General features: G+C 43.1%; 1 protein-coding gene across 1 annotated transcript in view; it reads right to left on the reverse strand.

Annotated features, from left to right (window-relative positions):
- Positions 1-16698, reverse strand: part of LOC142898370 (NLR family CARD domain-containing protein 3-like) — a 417525-nt gene that overhangs the window by 135174 nt on the left and 265653 nt on the right. The window lies entirely within an intron of this gene.

Here is a 16698-nt window from a genome sequence, read left to right on the forward strand (position 1 = left end):
GTGTGTGTGTGTGTGTGTGTGTGTGTGTGTCCTTTGCTTCTACTGAAATATGTAATGTGTGGGCTCGCTGCAATAAAAGCCTTTGCTGTTGTTTTCTGCAGTTGTGTCAGGCCTGCGTGTCTAAAATGCCGAGTCATCTTCTTATTGGGTGATCTGATGTCTTCCCACTTTGATTGTTTCTGCCCAACTTAGTTCCTAAACACAACTAAAGAGCAATAAGAACGGCCACAGTGAATAACTGCAGTGAATCCAGTTTAGATTTTCCTCTCCGACAGGTCAAACTGTTGTTTTGTAGCATCTGCAGTTTTAAGAAGCGTGTGTCATGTGTGTATACATAGAAGAGTGGAGTGTTCAAGTTTCTCTTGTTGCTGTTTGACAAAGACTGGCAGTATTTTCATGCATTTTCTCTTCATTAGAAACTGATTGGGGTCAAATAAAGAAAGAAAAAAGCTTTTGGAGAAAGAAAGCAATGAAAGTTGCTTCATTGCAGACTTTTACTGATACATCTGTCCTGGACCAAGAACATTTCGGCAACCAAGGAGCATTTTTTTGACCGTCGTCCTCTACACCACGGCTTTGACAAAGCGTGACGATGTTGTTGACTGGAAAAGCTGACTGGCAATGAATGATGACATGAGTCTGATAAAAATGATAGCGTCACGCATGGCGGGGAAAGCTTGGCGTTTTAACGCGCAAAAGGAATGAAATGAACAGCATGTTGGAAGCTGGAGAAAGTCAAGAAATAATGAACAAGCATGTTGAAGCATTGGATCATTATTTGGGGGAGTTGATGGATTTGCAAGTGGCTGTACAAAATCTCTTTTCTAACGGAGAGGAAAGGGAAGCGGATCATATGGACTGGGATGAGCCTAAATTGATACCTTTTCCACATTTGTCATCTGACATTACAGAATGGTTGACTGGTGATGTGGGAAAAGGAGATGAGCAGGATGAGCAAAAGAAGCGAGAGGAGCTGGGGAAGCAAGAAGAAGCAAATGCGCTATTGGTGGGGCCAGAGGACAGTGTGTCCCAGGCTAAAGGGCCCGTAAGCAAGCAGGGCTTCAAGCAAAGATGCCAGCTCCTCCTCAGCATCATCTCCTTTATCTTCTGCATGCTTAAAGGCTGAGGCTGAACAAGCTGCTCTAAAGGCCAAAGCTCAGGCCTTGGAAGTCAAACATGAACACCATATGGAAGAACTTGAAGCTAAAAGCAAGAAGGGAAAGGCACCACGTGGAGACTGAACTGGCTGCAGCAGAAGCCAACATGCATGTATTCATGGGGAGTGTGATGTCACAGGCCACACCTGAACAACCACCTTCGTCATTAAAGCAACCGCAACCACCGGAAGCTCAACGGCCGTCAACATCAAAGCAGCTGAAGTCAGAAAACGTGACACCCTTACGCCAGTTCCAGGCCACTGCAACATCTACAGTATATAAAATTCCAGTAACATCTCCAAAACATCCTCAAAGCCTGCAGCAGTCATATATTCCTCACCAAACTATACCATGTAAAGCAAAGGCAGAAAAGAAACCTCTGGGTTACGAGCAAAAGGATGAGCATGGCTTCTCCATCTCAACAAAAGGAAATCTAATAAATGAAGGTTTCCTTACTGGCGTGTTAAAGAGGCAAAATGAAATCACTGAATTGCTTGTAAAGCAACATCAAGCAGCTTTTCTCCCCGCCAGAGAGATTCCTGCATTTGATGGTGATGCCTTGCAGAATAACTCCATGTTTTTGTTGTTGTTAAAGTTTCCTTTAAAATAATTCATTTGAACTGTGAGATGCACAATGCATTGAGCAGTCATTAAAGATTTGTGAAACAGTTTGATTTATTTTGAAATAAATGAATAATTCATTGAAGCTGATTTATGTTTAAAACTGTATTTAAAACTGTTAAAAGTCTTTTTTTTTTTAATTCTCCACCGAATGTAGCCAGTGCAGAGTTGCCCCACCTAGCCAATCAGTGAGCTGCGTGAGCCCCAGCTGGTCAGCTCGGAAGCGGAGCTGTGCGGGGTTGCAGCTGTTCTCTGAACGCCTCTATCCTCTGTTTTATACAACTCAATAAATGAACACAGCACAACGTCATTACTGTATTTTGTTTTTTTCTATGCATTTAAAGATTGTCTGCCTCTTGTTAGTGAGAGAAAATAATATTTCAATACTGTGCGAGTGGCCATGGAGCTGCCGTTAAGCCTGAAGCAGATAAAATATAGGTTTGAATATGTGCCCCCCCCCCCCTCATTTGTTTCTGCAGCTGGGTCTGTCCCAGGGAGTTGATCTTTCTGTACTTCTGTGGCAAGGTGCAGAAGGCCCGGGCGGGCTTGGAACCGCAGACTCCCGGGTAATAGCCATGCACGCTTCACCATTTGGCCAAGGAGCCAGGGCGCATGATCAACTGGAGGCATACTGACAGGACCGTCCACTGTCACACTTCCAACAAGACATTTCCACTGGGAGCAAACTGCCACATAATACGTGACAAGAAGAACACACACACCACACACACATCACACATACACTCTCTCTCTCTCTCTCTCACACACACTCTCTCTCACACACACACACACACACACACAGCATCATGTGACTTCCTGGAAGTGTGGGAGCGGTTGAGGCGGCTGGATGGGAGGAGCCACGGTGAGCAGCAGAAGCAGGAAGAGAAGCTGAGTTGAGGTTTTTTTTCTTCTGTAAATGAAGCCAATCATTTATTGTGAGTTGTTCCCTTCTTATTTCCAGCGGCTGCTCTCCCATTGCTAGCAGTAATGCTGCTACAGGAGTTGATTTCAATGCACCCGGACATCATCTTAAACACTCATATTGTACTTGATCTACTTTTTCAAGTGTTGAGCTCTTCAACCATAAACTATGGCCCCATAATCCAGAAGAGATCTGACTCATCCTATATACATGGATGTGAGGGCTTTTCTATTGGCTCCCCATTTTCAATACATTCATCACCTTTTTACATTGCTCCATCATTTTGTGAATGTGCACTGCCCACGTGAGTCTTTCATCAAACCATCTCCCCAGTAGTTTAAAGTGCTGCACCTTCTCCAAATCCTGATGATATCATTTGAACTGAACCTCCTTCCCAATTCTTTTCCTTGTAAAAATCATTGCTTTGCTTTTATCAACTGAAAATCTAAATGCCCAACTATTGGCCCATTTCTCTACTTTTAAAATAGCTTCTGGCATTTTTTGTAGCCCATCATCTGCAAACAAAGAACAGCCCATCCCCTGTTGCACTTGTGAAAATACTTCATTGATCATGACTGAGAATAATAATGGACTCACAATCCTCCCTTGTGGCGTTCCATTCTCCAGCCTAACACTTTCTGAATACTCATTTCCTGCTCTAACTTGTATCTTTCTGTCTTGTAGAACATTTTTTATCCACTGCTCCATCTTCCCTCTTACCCCCGTTTTAAAAAGTTTCATTAGCAGCCCTTCTTTCCATAACATAGCATATGCTTTTTCAGTATGAAAAAAAAAAACTATATCGCACTTTCTGTATTAATCTGTGCTTTTCTTATTTCATGCTCTAAGCACAGCAGTGCATCCATAGTATTACGGCCCTTCCTAAAAGCACTGTGATATTTGACTATATACCCTTTACTCTCCAAAAAATACCTTCATCTTTTCTAATTTTCTCCATGACTTTGCAAATATTTGATGGTCAGGAAATGGGCCTATAATTGATTGGCTGTGAAGAATCTTTCCCTGGCTTACTTATTGGAAGCACCACAGCCTCTTTCCAGTTGCTTGCTAATCTCCCTTCCTCCCAGACTTTGTTCTACAACTCCAGCAATACCTCTGTTGATGTTTGACTAAGGTGATTTATCCTTATATAACATATTTGATCCTTACCTGGAGCTGATGGCTTTGTCCTCTTTAAAGCTCCATTCAATTGTGCTTTAGTCAATGGTGTATTAATGAACTCCTCTGTTTCCCCTTCACAGTGCAAGAAAGCTTCATTCTCCCTTATTGTCCTTTTCCCTTCTTCACTAATATTTTCTCAACTATGAATTCTTCCTCATGTTTTCACCAACATTGCAGCTTTTTCCTTCTCCCTTAGCGCTGTTTTGTTAGCCTCTTTTAAAACAGGCCATCTAAACTCCTTTTTAAGCCTATTCATTCTTTGAATCATTGCCCATATTCTTGATATTTCTGTTTCCCTCCCTACTGAGTTACAAAACCTTTGCCAATACTCTTTCTTTGCACACTTTATGATTCTTCCAACCCTGGCTTGTGATCTTTGATATTCAATAAGACTCTGATCGTTATGACTCGGTTTGAAGACTTTCAATGCCTTGTTTCTGCTTTTAATTGCCTCATCACACTCTGTTGTCCATCATTAGTGATGGGCGATAATGTCATTTTCAAATTCGATACGATATTCGATATTTTTGAGGTCGATATTGCGATATCAATATCAAAACACTGTTTTTTTTTTTTGTTTTTTTTTCAGTTAAAAAAACGTTAAAAATCACAAGACACTAGTGGCCTTTAATATATTTATTACAAAAAAATTTAAAACAATGAAAGAAACATTTTAAAGTGCAAATTTAAATAAATATAAATATAGAAATTATAAATATATAATATAAAGCGCTAAATAACTAAATAAATGTCATTCAATAAAAAAATTATACAAAATATAAAATCTTTGTAAAAAAGAAATAATTATGGATAAGTGTAACTTAAAATGACAATGAAAAACAAAACCTTTGAGAAACATTTTCTAACATCCTGAAAACAAATACTCTCAGGAAAACATAAACATGTCTAACCTTAGTTTGTTTTTGTTTGTCTTACCTTGTTGACATGGGCGGAGCTTCCGCCTTCCCCAGAAGTGTCACAAGCTGGCAAGCGTGACGCGTCTTCTCAGCAGATGTTATGGAGGAGTGTGGAGGACACTCCCGCTGCTCGTTCACCTCTCCTGGATACTGCTTCAGGTGTGCCAGGTGTTGGCCACGCCTCCGTAACATCTGCTGATAAAATGCCACACACATGCCATCTTGTGTCACTTCTGGGGAAGGCGGAAGCTCCACCAAACCATGTCAACGACGTAAGACAAAAGAAAAATGAAGCTATAAGAAACCACTACACAGTGAACACAATCAAACTATGTCTAACCTTGCCGATGCCATCTTGGCCAGTGAGCGGTGGACTGCACTGTCTGACACAGGAAAAAACAAAACATGATGATTGGTCAGTTCTGCAAGACCACCTACTGTATCTCCCTAACACAACCATGGGCATACTTATGTGTGCTACATGTGTAGAGTGTGTGTGAGTGTGTGTTTGTTTTTTCTCTGAACTGCTCACAAGCTTTAAATTTGAGTTTCAGAATAAGAGCATGTTAACATCTTTTGCTTTCAGTCTGTTTCTCTTCACACTCAGCAACTCCCCTGCCTTTGAAAACAGTCTTTCTAATGAAACACTGCTTGCAACAGTGAGGTGTTTCTTGGCCAGTTTGCTGAGCATTGGAAGTGACTGCTGGTTTTTCTTCCACCAACCCAAAGGCTCCTCTTTCCTGGCCATCACTTTATCCTCCATGTGTCGGCGCATTTGGATGTATGCGTCAGTGTTGACTGTGCCATTTCCCTCTGAAGCCCAAACCTGCATGTCAAAGTCCTGCCATAACCTTGAAGTTGAAGGAGTAGGAGGAGCTACCAACACTGAGAAGGTTGATACACTGACAGAGAGGTTATTGGAAACTGGGGCATCACTGGCATGCTTTTCTGTGTGGTGTTCTTTCTGCATCTCACCGATGAGTTTAGACCTCATAGATTCAACATTTCCATTGTGTGAAAAGACCACATTTTTGAATGTAGGGTCTAATAAAGTGCTGGCTGCCAGCTTGGAAAAGGCCTCCTGCAATTCTCTGCAAGGTGTGACGCCAGTATATTAGCGTTGGGCCCAGCAGACGCACTTGCTCTTTGGAGCAGAGACAGCAGAGGTCTCACTTTAGAAAGTGTGACATTTCTATCTGCGGACACTTCTCTAGTGACCTCTTCAAATGACTTGAGGGCTTCAATAGCCTGGCTAATAGAATGCCAGTCTTCCTCACTAAGACAGAGGTTGGCTTTACCAAGGAGGCAAAGTGCTGTCTGAGCAGCTTGTTGCTGTTCAGACAGCACTTTGCCTCTCCAACATTGTTCCAGACACTGTTCCATCTTGTCTCGACCGACAGCTTCAGTTTCTTTTCTTTCAGTCTCAATGCATCTTGTTGTTTTTCAAGCAGTTCTGTTGCTTTGGAGCTATGGTGGAAATATACACAACACTCACAACAGCGCTACACTTTTCAATTACTGACATCAACCTCTGGTCAGACTTCATTGAGTCTTTGACTACGAGATGTAATGAGTGAGCGTAACATGGAATATCTTTCCACATGTTGGTCCTGACAGCTTGGACCATGTTGGCTGCATTATCGGCAACAACTGCATGTATTTTATTGTTTCTCCCCCAGTCCTCCACAGTCTGTGTTAGTACATTAGACATGTTGTCACCAGTGTGATCCTCTACAACATTGACAGTGTCCAGGGTGTAAGCCTGGATTTCCCACTCCTCATCTATACAGTGTGCTGTCACTGTCAGAAAGGCTTGAGTTGCCCGGCAGGTCCACATGTCAGTGGTTAAGACAACACTAGAAGCTCTGTATAAACATTCTTTCACTGCTGTTTTCACCTCAGTATACAAATGTGCTATTTGTATTGTCATCAGGGTCTTCCGTCCAGGTAGACGATAGCGTGGCTCAAGCACCTTCACTGCACTTGATGAAGCCCGGATCCTCCACAATTGAGATGGGCTGCATGTCAGTAACTATCATCTTAGAGAGGCTTCTTGTGATGTCCTGTGCTCTTTGGGAATCATCTGAGAAAGATTGGAATTTCCATCAAGCTGAGTTCTAAATACACATACATATTTTTCAACAAAGTAAAGAATAGTTGACAATAATCTACACAGATGTTATCAACAATTGGTCTAATAAGTGTAACCGGTTGAATCGTGTCGTTTGCGTTGTGTTGAGTTTGAGTGACCCACACCGTGCTCAGCTCTGGAGGCTATCTCCGTTTATTCTGGCAACTCTCCCACGGAGTACACGGAACAAAAGGGGCACAAATACAACATACCTGACAACAGAAAGTGCAATACAAAATCCTTTGTCAACTGCTGATACATATGTGGAGCCCCCTACACAAATTAATTGACATTAAAGTATACAACCAAATTGTGAAATTAAAAGAAGACCTCACCGAGGCTCACCTCTCCCACGGAGTACACGGAACAAAAGGGAAGAGGTGAGGCGGGAAAAACTCTTATATAGGGGGTGTGTGCCCCCAACAGGTGTCCATAGGGGACTGAAGCTTGGAGACAAATGTTCCACATTAAAACAAAGAGGCTTAATTGTCAGGTGTTACTACTAAATTTTGTGAAATTATACAAATAATATCCAGCTTCTTCTACAATTACTATTAAAACATAAATGATCCTGTTACATAAGGTCAAAGCTGAAGCCACAAGTTATGCAGACAGCACTGTCTTCATGGTAAGAAAAACCCTGTATTTGAGTGAAGAATAGGATTCATTACCACTCATTATATTCATTTCAGTCAATCAATGATTCAAATGAAAACAGTAACAGTAACATTATGACGGGAAAAGTATTTGAAAAGCACTGTCTTACTACCTGTACCCACCTGGGTATTTGCTTTGTCCAAGAAAGCTCTCCTGCAACGTCTTTTGAGGAACTGGAGTAGAAGGAGAGGAATCCTGGACCTGCAACTGTTTGCTTTCAGCTTCCTACAAATCAAGAGGGCTTGCGTGTCTGTAATGTCCGTGACGGGAGTTCCACTCGTGTATAGTAGTTTGTTTTTATTAACAAGATTCCCTCTTCCCGGTCTCCTCTTACTTCCCGGCTTCCGCCTACGTCACCTACTCCCTAGGCACTCTCTTAAAGTGACAGTACCATTAACTGATACATCCATTACAGTGTCGCTCCTCTAAACAGGTACAAGCCTAGCCAAATCCACTAGCCTAACTTTACAAACCTTATGTGCTGTTGGGTGCGTGCTCTTCAAATGTGGAAACGGGTTGCTGGTGTTGCTCCTGTGCGACACTCTTTTGTCGCACAAATGGCATCGCGCAACGTTTTTGTCCACCGGTGAGAAATGTGACCACACGACGCTACGTTTCCTTTTCACGCTTAACCAATCAGACTCTCCTCCGGCCGCCGCCATTACTCTGCTCTTCCATGCACGGCTGCGGTGGGCTTTGGCGTGTCCAATAGTCAGAAGTAAGCTGCCGCGGTTGTGGTTACAAAAGCAAAATCAAAAAAAGTGTACGCATGTCGATGCAATGTTTTACTCTGATTAGCGATGGATATATCGATAACGATATCGACGTGCACATCACTGTCCACCATGGAACAACCTTCTTTCTTTGCCCAACTCCCTTTAACTTCATAGCTTTCTTGGCAGCTTTTAAAATAGCTGCACAAATATATTCATTGAACCCAGGGGCGTCCAAACTTTTCTCACTGAGGGCCACATACATAAAAATATAGGAGCGGCTGGGCCGCTGGCTAGAAATGAGCTATATAGCCTTAACGTTAGTGTATTAAATAGTCAATTATTCTGCTGAGTATCAGCTGCGCTGGGTGTGTAAGCCGGGCCATCCAGCTGCGGTGCTGATCCGACGCCACTCGTGCCAAAAATCCACACAAATGTCACTCGATCAAGGAGCAAATCTGCATCAGATGAGATCAGCTGACTTTGCGTGTGCAGTGTGTACGCTGTGCACAGCGGTGTGCACTCTGTGTGTTAATAAGGAAAAGGCATAGAAGAAAGTGGTGCGCAAAAGCAGGGTAGTGACAGAATTAATGCGCATTATTGATATTTGTCGCATGTGTACCTGCACATGCATGCTTATTAACACACGGGTACTGTGGAATATATTTTCTACTCACCTAAAGTGGGAACGGCATTGCACTCAGTGGGAGCAGCTCCCCCTGGTGTTAAAACTAAGAAGTGCAATACACTCAGGCAAAAGTTGAAGTGCGGGCCATATTCTATTCTATTTAGAACATTTCTTGCGGGTCAATTAAAAATGGATCGCAGTTGGCCCGCGGGCCGTAATTTGGACACCCCTGATTCAAGCTATCAATATCAAGACTTGGATGGATTTGTCCAATGTCTTTATGACTAATGTGCCTAAATTTCTCCCACTCAGCACCACTAAATGGGCGCCCCTGTGCTCTCCCTGAATCTTGGTGTTGTCGATTCAATGCCTCTTCTATCATTATTGGATAATGGTCACTTCCTATAGAGCTTTCCTTTATCACGTCCCAAGAACATAGAGCTGCCAGTGAATGTGATGCTAGTGTGGCAGGTGGGTTTGCCCCCACCTTTGCGTCGTCAGTCACACCTGCGCTGCAGTGAAATTTTAGCGTCATTGATTACACCTGCGCCAGAGTGAAACTAGTCGTTTTAAAAACACACGCCAGGCTGCAGTCAGCACTCTGTCGCCTGGCGTGTCCACGTTGAGAACTCTGTCTTCTGCAGCTCTTAGCCTTTCGGCTAGCAATCCTAACGCGGGCTGGGCCATAAGCGCGGCCGGAGGAGGAACCCTGGCGGGTGCCCGTTCATCGGGAGGTGGCGCTGTGTGTGCGTGATCGTGTGCGTTCACCGCTTGGCTGTTAAAGCCGCAGTTTGTCGGAGCCTCTCCTCCTCTGGTGCTCGGTTTGGCCGCAGCTGTGCAGCTGAATACCGGTGCCCCGAGACGGGAGTTGGAAGGACGCTGGTTTCAACCCCCAGCCTGGGTGCAGTCGCTCCGTCTTCCTCTGCTTCTTCATACCTCTGTTACGGTTGCGGCGGCGACTTTCTCGCAACTAATTGCCGCATTGGTCGAGCCGGGTAACCGTTGGTGTCACCACCACAACGCTGATATTTGTCGTTTGATTTTGGTTTAGACAATTGGGTTTGTCTGTTTCTTTTGTTAGTGTAAACATTTTTTCTTTGGTTGGTTTCTTTTCTTTGTTTTGCTGTCAAATTTTGGGGAAACTTTGGTTATTTATTAAATAGTGATTTTGTTATAGTTTGATTTCTTTTTTTTAGTTAACATTTTGTTTCCCCGTGCTCGTTGACTTCTGTTTGGTCTGTTCTGTCCTGTGCGTGCGTGCGAAGGCTAAATAAAAAGCGGCCTTTGTTTTAACTGCTTAACGCCTGCCTGAGTGTCTAGGTATTATATTAATGTTGTTCTCTTTTCCTTTGGACAGGAGTTGGCGTAGCGTGCGGCAGACTGCGTCGGTGGTGGTTCACCTTCACTTTGCTTTATTTTGCACAGCACGAGGTGAATTTTGCTTTGCAGTGATTCCCTTAGTTTTGTTTATTCCCCTGTTTTTTGAGTTTTCTTTGGTTTGTTTAGCCTGCCCGCTTGGCTACGTCCAGCCCCGGTCCCCTTAATTTCCCATGTTTAACAGTCTTTTTGGTATACTTATTGTCTTGACACTCAGGCAGCGAAACCTAGTCTTATTGTTCTTTTAAAAAAGTGTTTTTCTGTGTTTAAAAAAGAGTTGACTATTTTAAAATTGTCAAATTAAGCTGTTTTTGGAAGTCCATCTTGTCCTCTTCCATCCTAGAGTGTAACGAACCTGTGTAGCCCGAATAATTTTTATTGTAGTTCATTTCCTGGGGTGCAACTCCCCAGGTGGCGTTGTCCGGCAATCCTCCCCCATTTTCCTTTACACCCACTGTAAGAATTGTCTCCACCTCCGCCAGCTCCCCTCGCCACAAACGCAGTCAAGACGGATCCGGAAGGTGTTTAACTCGCGGTGGCATCAGGCTGAAACTAGTTCTGAACGTCCCGGTCCAGTTCAAACCGGCAGTTCTTTCAAGGGAATGCCGACCCGTGCTGCTCTGTGTGCCTGGCTGCGGCCACGCAGGTGTGTTGTTGTGTTTGCGGTGGAACACCGCTGGGTGGGCGGGACTTCTGGTGGCGCTTTCCGGCCTCGTGGTGCTGAATGAAGATTTGGAGCTGAGAGCAGCGTGCGTGCGCGTGCGTGTTTCACTCCTCTGGAGTGATTTTCAGTTTGCCCCCTTGTTCCTCCTCGGATCGCTTAGATTCCCTGGGATTTTTAGTGGTGGGCAAGTGAAGCCTCGTGATGCACTGAGGCTTTCCTCACAATTGAGCCGAAAAAGATACAAAACTTCAAGACTTGAGTGACGGTGACATCTGGTGGACAACTGAAGACATGGCAACCTCTAAAGAGCACAACTGAAGCACTGGCACGGTTTCAATCCCATGACAGCAATAAAAGCTCAGAAAAGTCTTTGTGGTCATTCAATTGTTTTGTCCTTCATACCAAATAATGATTATATTGTCAATACAAAAAATATGCAGATGCTCTCCCCCATACTCTGAAACACAATCCAGATTAACCCAGAGAATAAATGCAAATTATGTTTAGGGTTAAATGTTGGTTCAGGGTTTATTTAAAGCTTTGAGCTTTATTCTTGATTTACAAACTGTACTAAAAGTCCCTAACAGGATTACGGACTCTTCCTACTTTGCAAATGATCATGGTGTTTCAATTCAGAGACATTGTGTTTTGTTTTTGTTTTTTTGGAAGTGTGTTTCAGGAAAACCCTTAAAGATAATGGTTTGTCATTTGGGGACTTGGACGGTTGTTGTTTTTTTTTTGTTTTTTTTTAAGGATTATTCACAGAAGCAGACAAGCAATTTGTCTTCACAGGTTTTTATTGGGAAATATTCCTTCTTTCTTTTTGTTCCTACTGTGGCAGGCTTCAGTCGGCTACTTTTCTGGCTGAGCAGCTCCCCAGCTTTGGAAATGATCCTTTCACAGGGAACAGATGATGCTGGGATGCACAGATACTTGCATGCAGTTTTCCAAAGCATAGGATATAGTCTGCTGTGCCACCCAGTCACTTCTGCTCTTGTCAGAATTTGTTCTTTCAAATATCTATGACACAGACAGTACCACAATGAATGACTGAATAAACAACTGATGTTTCAACACTTTTTAACATGCATACCTCTGGATCTCCACTGCAGCGCTGGCAGATGCACTGCTGGTGCGGTGCCGAGACTCGACGTAGTTTTCCAGGAAGGCCCACAAGTTGTCATTTTCTTCACCGGCACTGGCGGATGTTGTTGCTGTCTCCAGTGGCACATCTTCTGCCGACCCATCAATAAGACTGGAACACTCTGGTGTCAGCGTTTCTACAGCAGCCTGAGCATTGCTTTGATTAATAAAGCCAGCCTGTTAAAACCGTGGCTCCAAGATGGTGGTTGGGGGGGGGGCATGCCCACATTGGCTTGAATAGATTACAACTTTTCCTTTGCTTTTGAACTGGAGTGTTCCACTATTTTGCCGGCCCTACTGCGCATGTTTTCCAGCTCAGTCTGACTGTTTTTTCTTCTTTTTTTAACAATTAAATTGAGCATGTGGGCAAAGCAATAAATATGTCTAACATTTAACAGATATTGTGAGCTCCATCAGTAACCATCCCACAGACCTTTTCAGTGATTTCAAACTCTGCCATCAAATTTGAAATTGCTTCTGAAATATTATTAATAATTATTAATATTAGCTTCTGTGTGGGTCAAAGGAAAATACTGCACACCTAAAAGCACAGTAGCCAGATCTAGGCTGTCTGACACATAATAGCAAGTGACATCAAGGTACGCATCCATGTTGACTGATGTCCACATGTCTGTAGTCAAACTAACAGCTGAAGTTTGCTTAATTTCTGCCAAGGCCTTCTCTTTGGTTAAAGTGTACCTTGCTTCCACCATTGCCTTTACAGTTTTGCGGCTTGGAATGGAGTTGTGTGTGTGTGTGTGTGTGTGTGTGTGTGTGTGTGTGTGTGTGTGTGTGTGCGCGTCACTGACCTTCACCACCAGGCTGTGACCTCTGCCTTGACCTTGTGGTCCTCAGTGGGACCTGCAGCAGAAAACAGCAGGTTTCTATTAGTCAGATTCTATGAGCAGGTCACATGATGACATCATCAGCAGCAGCCAATCAGAAGGTGGAGGCTGGAGGTCCTCACCTGTCCCTCAGAGGTCTGGGCTCTGCACCCTGGATGACCTGGAGCCAATGTTCCCTCTAATTTTTCAACACAAGCTCCTTGAGCACACTGAGGACCACTGTGAGCAACATCAGATGTGCACGCTGTGGCCACACACCAGTATCACACCTGTTCAAAACCTTGGATCATAGCAAGTTACATGGCTTATTAAAAGAATCAAATTCCAGCAGCAATTTTCATGAGTTGACTTTGAATAGAAGTGATTTGGCCCACTTCAAATGAAAAAGAGCAAAATCTTGTTGTTGATGAGATGTGTAGTGTGTTATATGTGAGAGTCCTGCTTTAACCATAGGAAGAGTCCTGCTTTGGCCTGGCTGAGGTCCAGTTGTGGCCTGGCTGAGGGTCATGTTCGGGAAGAAATTATACATTTTACACCTTTCACACATTAAATTTTGTTCATGTAGTGCCGCATCTGGACCTCATCTTCTTCTCACAGGACAACTGGAATTTATTGCAGCACGGCCTTCCGATGAACCACGTTGGGAGGATGCAGAGGTGGTACCTGATTGGCTGTGATGCTCCTCTCCTGATGATCAGATCTCACTTGAGGTCGGGAGAGAGCGTAAAATAGCCACTCTAGGAAAACACTTCCCCCACAAACCACAGGGGGGAGTCAGACCGAGAGGATCTGGCTCCAGGCGCGAGGGGTACTGCCTGGAACCGTCCCCAAGGTTGATGACTGTTATCTGCTCCAGGACGTTCCTCAGCATTGAACAACAACGCCAGATGGTCATGAGGGACTCACATTTGCACAATGTTAAAAACTGTATTTTCTTCTCCACAGGGACGCTTCAAACTCACATATTTGCAATTGTTGTTGAAAATAAAGCATGAATGGACTTTGAATGGCCTCCCTAGCTCAAGGTTTGACCAATCCACCATTCTATCCTGAAGGAGGCCTGAGTACAGTGGAGCTTCAGGTGGAGCAACAGTGCCCTCAAGAGGCAGGAATAGGAAGTGCTTCTGGGTGCTTGCGTTGCATCAGTTTCTCTCCCTCGATGTTGTGCAGTTCATTCTTTTCTTTTCACACATTTCTCCAAACAGCCAAACAGCAAGCTGCACCCACACGCAGAGTGCGTGGGCGTGTCACGACCTTTGACCCCAGTGCAGCCTGGTGGCTGGCGGACTGCTTCTCCCTACGAGCTGCTGTGGTTACTGGGAGAGAGGTCCCAGAAGCCACTGGTGGACCTTGCAGTGCCACATATGGACTCTTGCATTTTTCTTGGCCTTCCAGTGAAGCACTGCGTGAGCACTGGAGGTCAACCATGACTGACTGCTGTCCTCCTCTCTGGACACCACAATCTCACTTCCCATCTAAGTCCATCAATGTTTAATGCACCTTTTTTCTTGAGCAGTATCATTAAATCTCCACCTGCTTGTGTTTGCATGTTTAGGTAGATTGATGTGTATGTAGATCTATGTTAGTAGCTTCAATGTGCTGTGAAATGTGGCATCTTCACCAACACTTGTATCATTTGACTCAGGTGTCTCACCTCAGCAACAATCACAGTTGTTGCTTCTTCATGTTGTTCTCTGATTTCTTGTTGTTTTATTTCTTTAGCAGCAGTGAAGCCCACACCACATCCATATTCATCATATGTATCCAGCGTAGGATGATCCACCGTCTCCAGTGTCGGGAAAGCCTTCTCATTGGCTCTTGGAGTGCCAGACCCCGCCCCCGTCCCCAACCTTCAACTAGTGGATTTACTTCTTTGACTTTAGTTCAGGTTCAGTTTTTCCTTGGGGTTCTTGTTTGGTTCTGATCGTCTTCGTCCTCCCTCCAGAACTTCGTCTAGGACTGATTCCAGTGTTTTCAATAAAGAGCTCAACACCCTGGTGGTTCTGGATGGTTCTAAGAGCTAAACACCCTGGTGGTTCTGGATGGTTCTAAAATCAACTCCTTTACTCATAGTGCAGCTTCTGAAGTCAATTCAAGTCAAAACTTTTTGAGGCCATTAATGAAACAAAACATTTGTTGATTCATTTTTGAAAAAAATTCAAAGGTTGTGACAGAATAATCTGGAGTGAACTGACCAGAGGTCAAAGGTCAGAGGTTTGACAAACTACAAAGGCCATCATTAATTAGATTATTTTCTTTAATGGAGTCCCACCACTAATAAATATATATTTGTTTAATAAATGTTTAATGCACCTTTTTTCTTGAGCAACATAATTAAATCTCCACCTGCTTCCATTTGCATGTTGCAGCAGATTGATGTGTATGTAGATAGAAAAATCTATGTGAGTCGGTTCAGTGTGCTGTGCAGTGTGGCCCTGTTCTGGCCATGGGGGCCTTGGCTATTGCCCTGTTGTTGCTGTGTACTGGTTGTGTGTCTCTTTCAGGTGCTGATGACTAACCAGGTGCACCTGGTCGGTGCACAGCTTGTTTAGGACCGCCTCCCTCAGCACTGGCTCTCTCACACCTGGCTTCCACCGCAGCAGCTGCTTTGTTTTTCACTTCCCGTCATGCTTTTTCTTTGTTGCACACAGACAACACGCACTCATACCATTCACTCCATCCACACACCTACAGGCATTACTGACAACACACTGACTCTCACACGCCATACATTCTTATTTTTTAATTCACAGTTTTGCTGTATTTTAACTGTTTTTATTGCTATTGCTGTTATTTGTTTCACTCTGGAAAGCACCTTGTGCACCATTTGGTTGTTGGAAGGTGCTATATAAATAGAATTTGATTGATTGATTTTATTGTCATTGCAACACGTAAACGTGTACAACGAGATTGTGCATAAACGTCCAAATACAATACAACAGTAAAGACAGGACTGCAGGATTGAGCATTTTCAGTGGGGGTGAAGGTGTTATTGTGTTTAGTGTAGATGTTTGTGCTTCATAATATGATTAGTTTAGGTGTTTGTTTACAATAATATGATTATTGATATTGAAATGTTGAAATCAATCAAAAGACCTCCACATAAAGAAAGGCATTGTTGCAGGAGTCATGCAAAGAGCTCAAGGGAGGACAAAGGAAGCACATCCCTCATGAACTTGTGATTCATGTAGCTATGTATATATATGTGTGTTAATTTACAATGTACTGTATTATTGTATTGTGTTACAGAACCACGTTCTTCTGATAATCAGAGAAGTAAAGGACTGTTGAACCTTGAACTGCCTCCGTGACTCTCTAGCCGGAGTCACACCCCCATAGTGTTACCGGCTCCATTCAGTGCACCCCGTAGAGTTCCATAGCTCTTACACACACATTATACATCCAAACACATATAAGCCTAATCTAAACACACATGCCTGAAAAGGAAATTTGATTCAAAAGGAGGTAGAAACAAACCTTTCTTCTACTTTGTCCGATATAACTGTGGATGTATGAAACACAGATTACAAGTGTGTGTGTGTACATATATGTATATATATATATATGTATATATATATATATATATATATATATATATATATATATATGTATATATATATATATATATATATATATATATATATATATATATATATACATATATGTACACACACACACACATATATATATATATGTATATATATATATATATATATATATATATATATATATATATATATA

The sequence above is a fragment of the Nelusetta ayraudi genome, unplaced genomic scaffold (assembly GCF_046127955.1).
Source record: "Nelusetta ayraudi isolate G7.1 ecotype Tasmania unplaced genomic scaffold, CSIRO-AGI_Nayr_v1 ptg000064l, whole genome shotgun sequence".
Classification (NCBI taxonomy): Eukaryota; Metazoa; Chordata; class Actinopteri; order Tetraodontiformes; family Monacanthidae; genus Nelusetta; species Nelusetta ayraudi.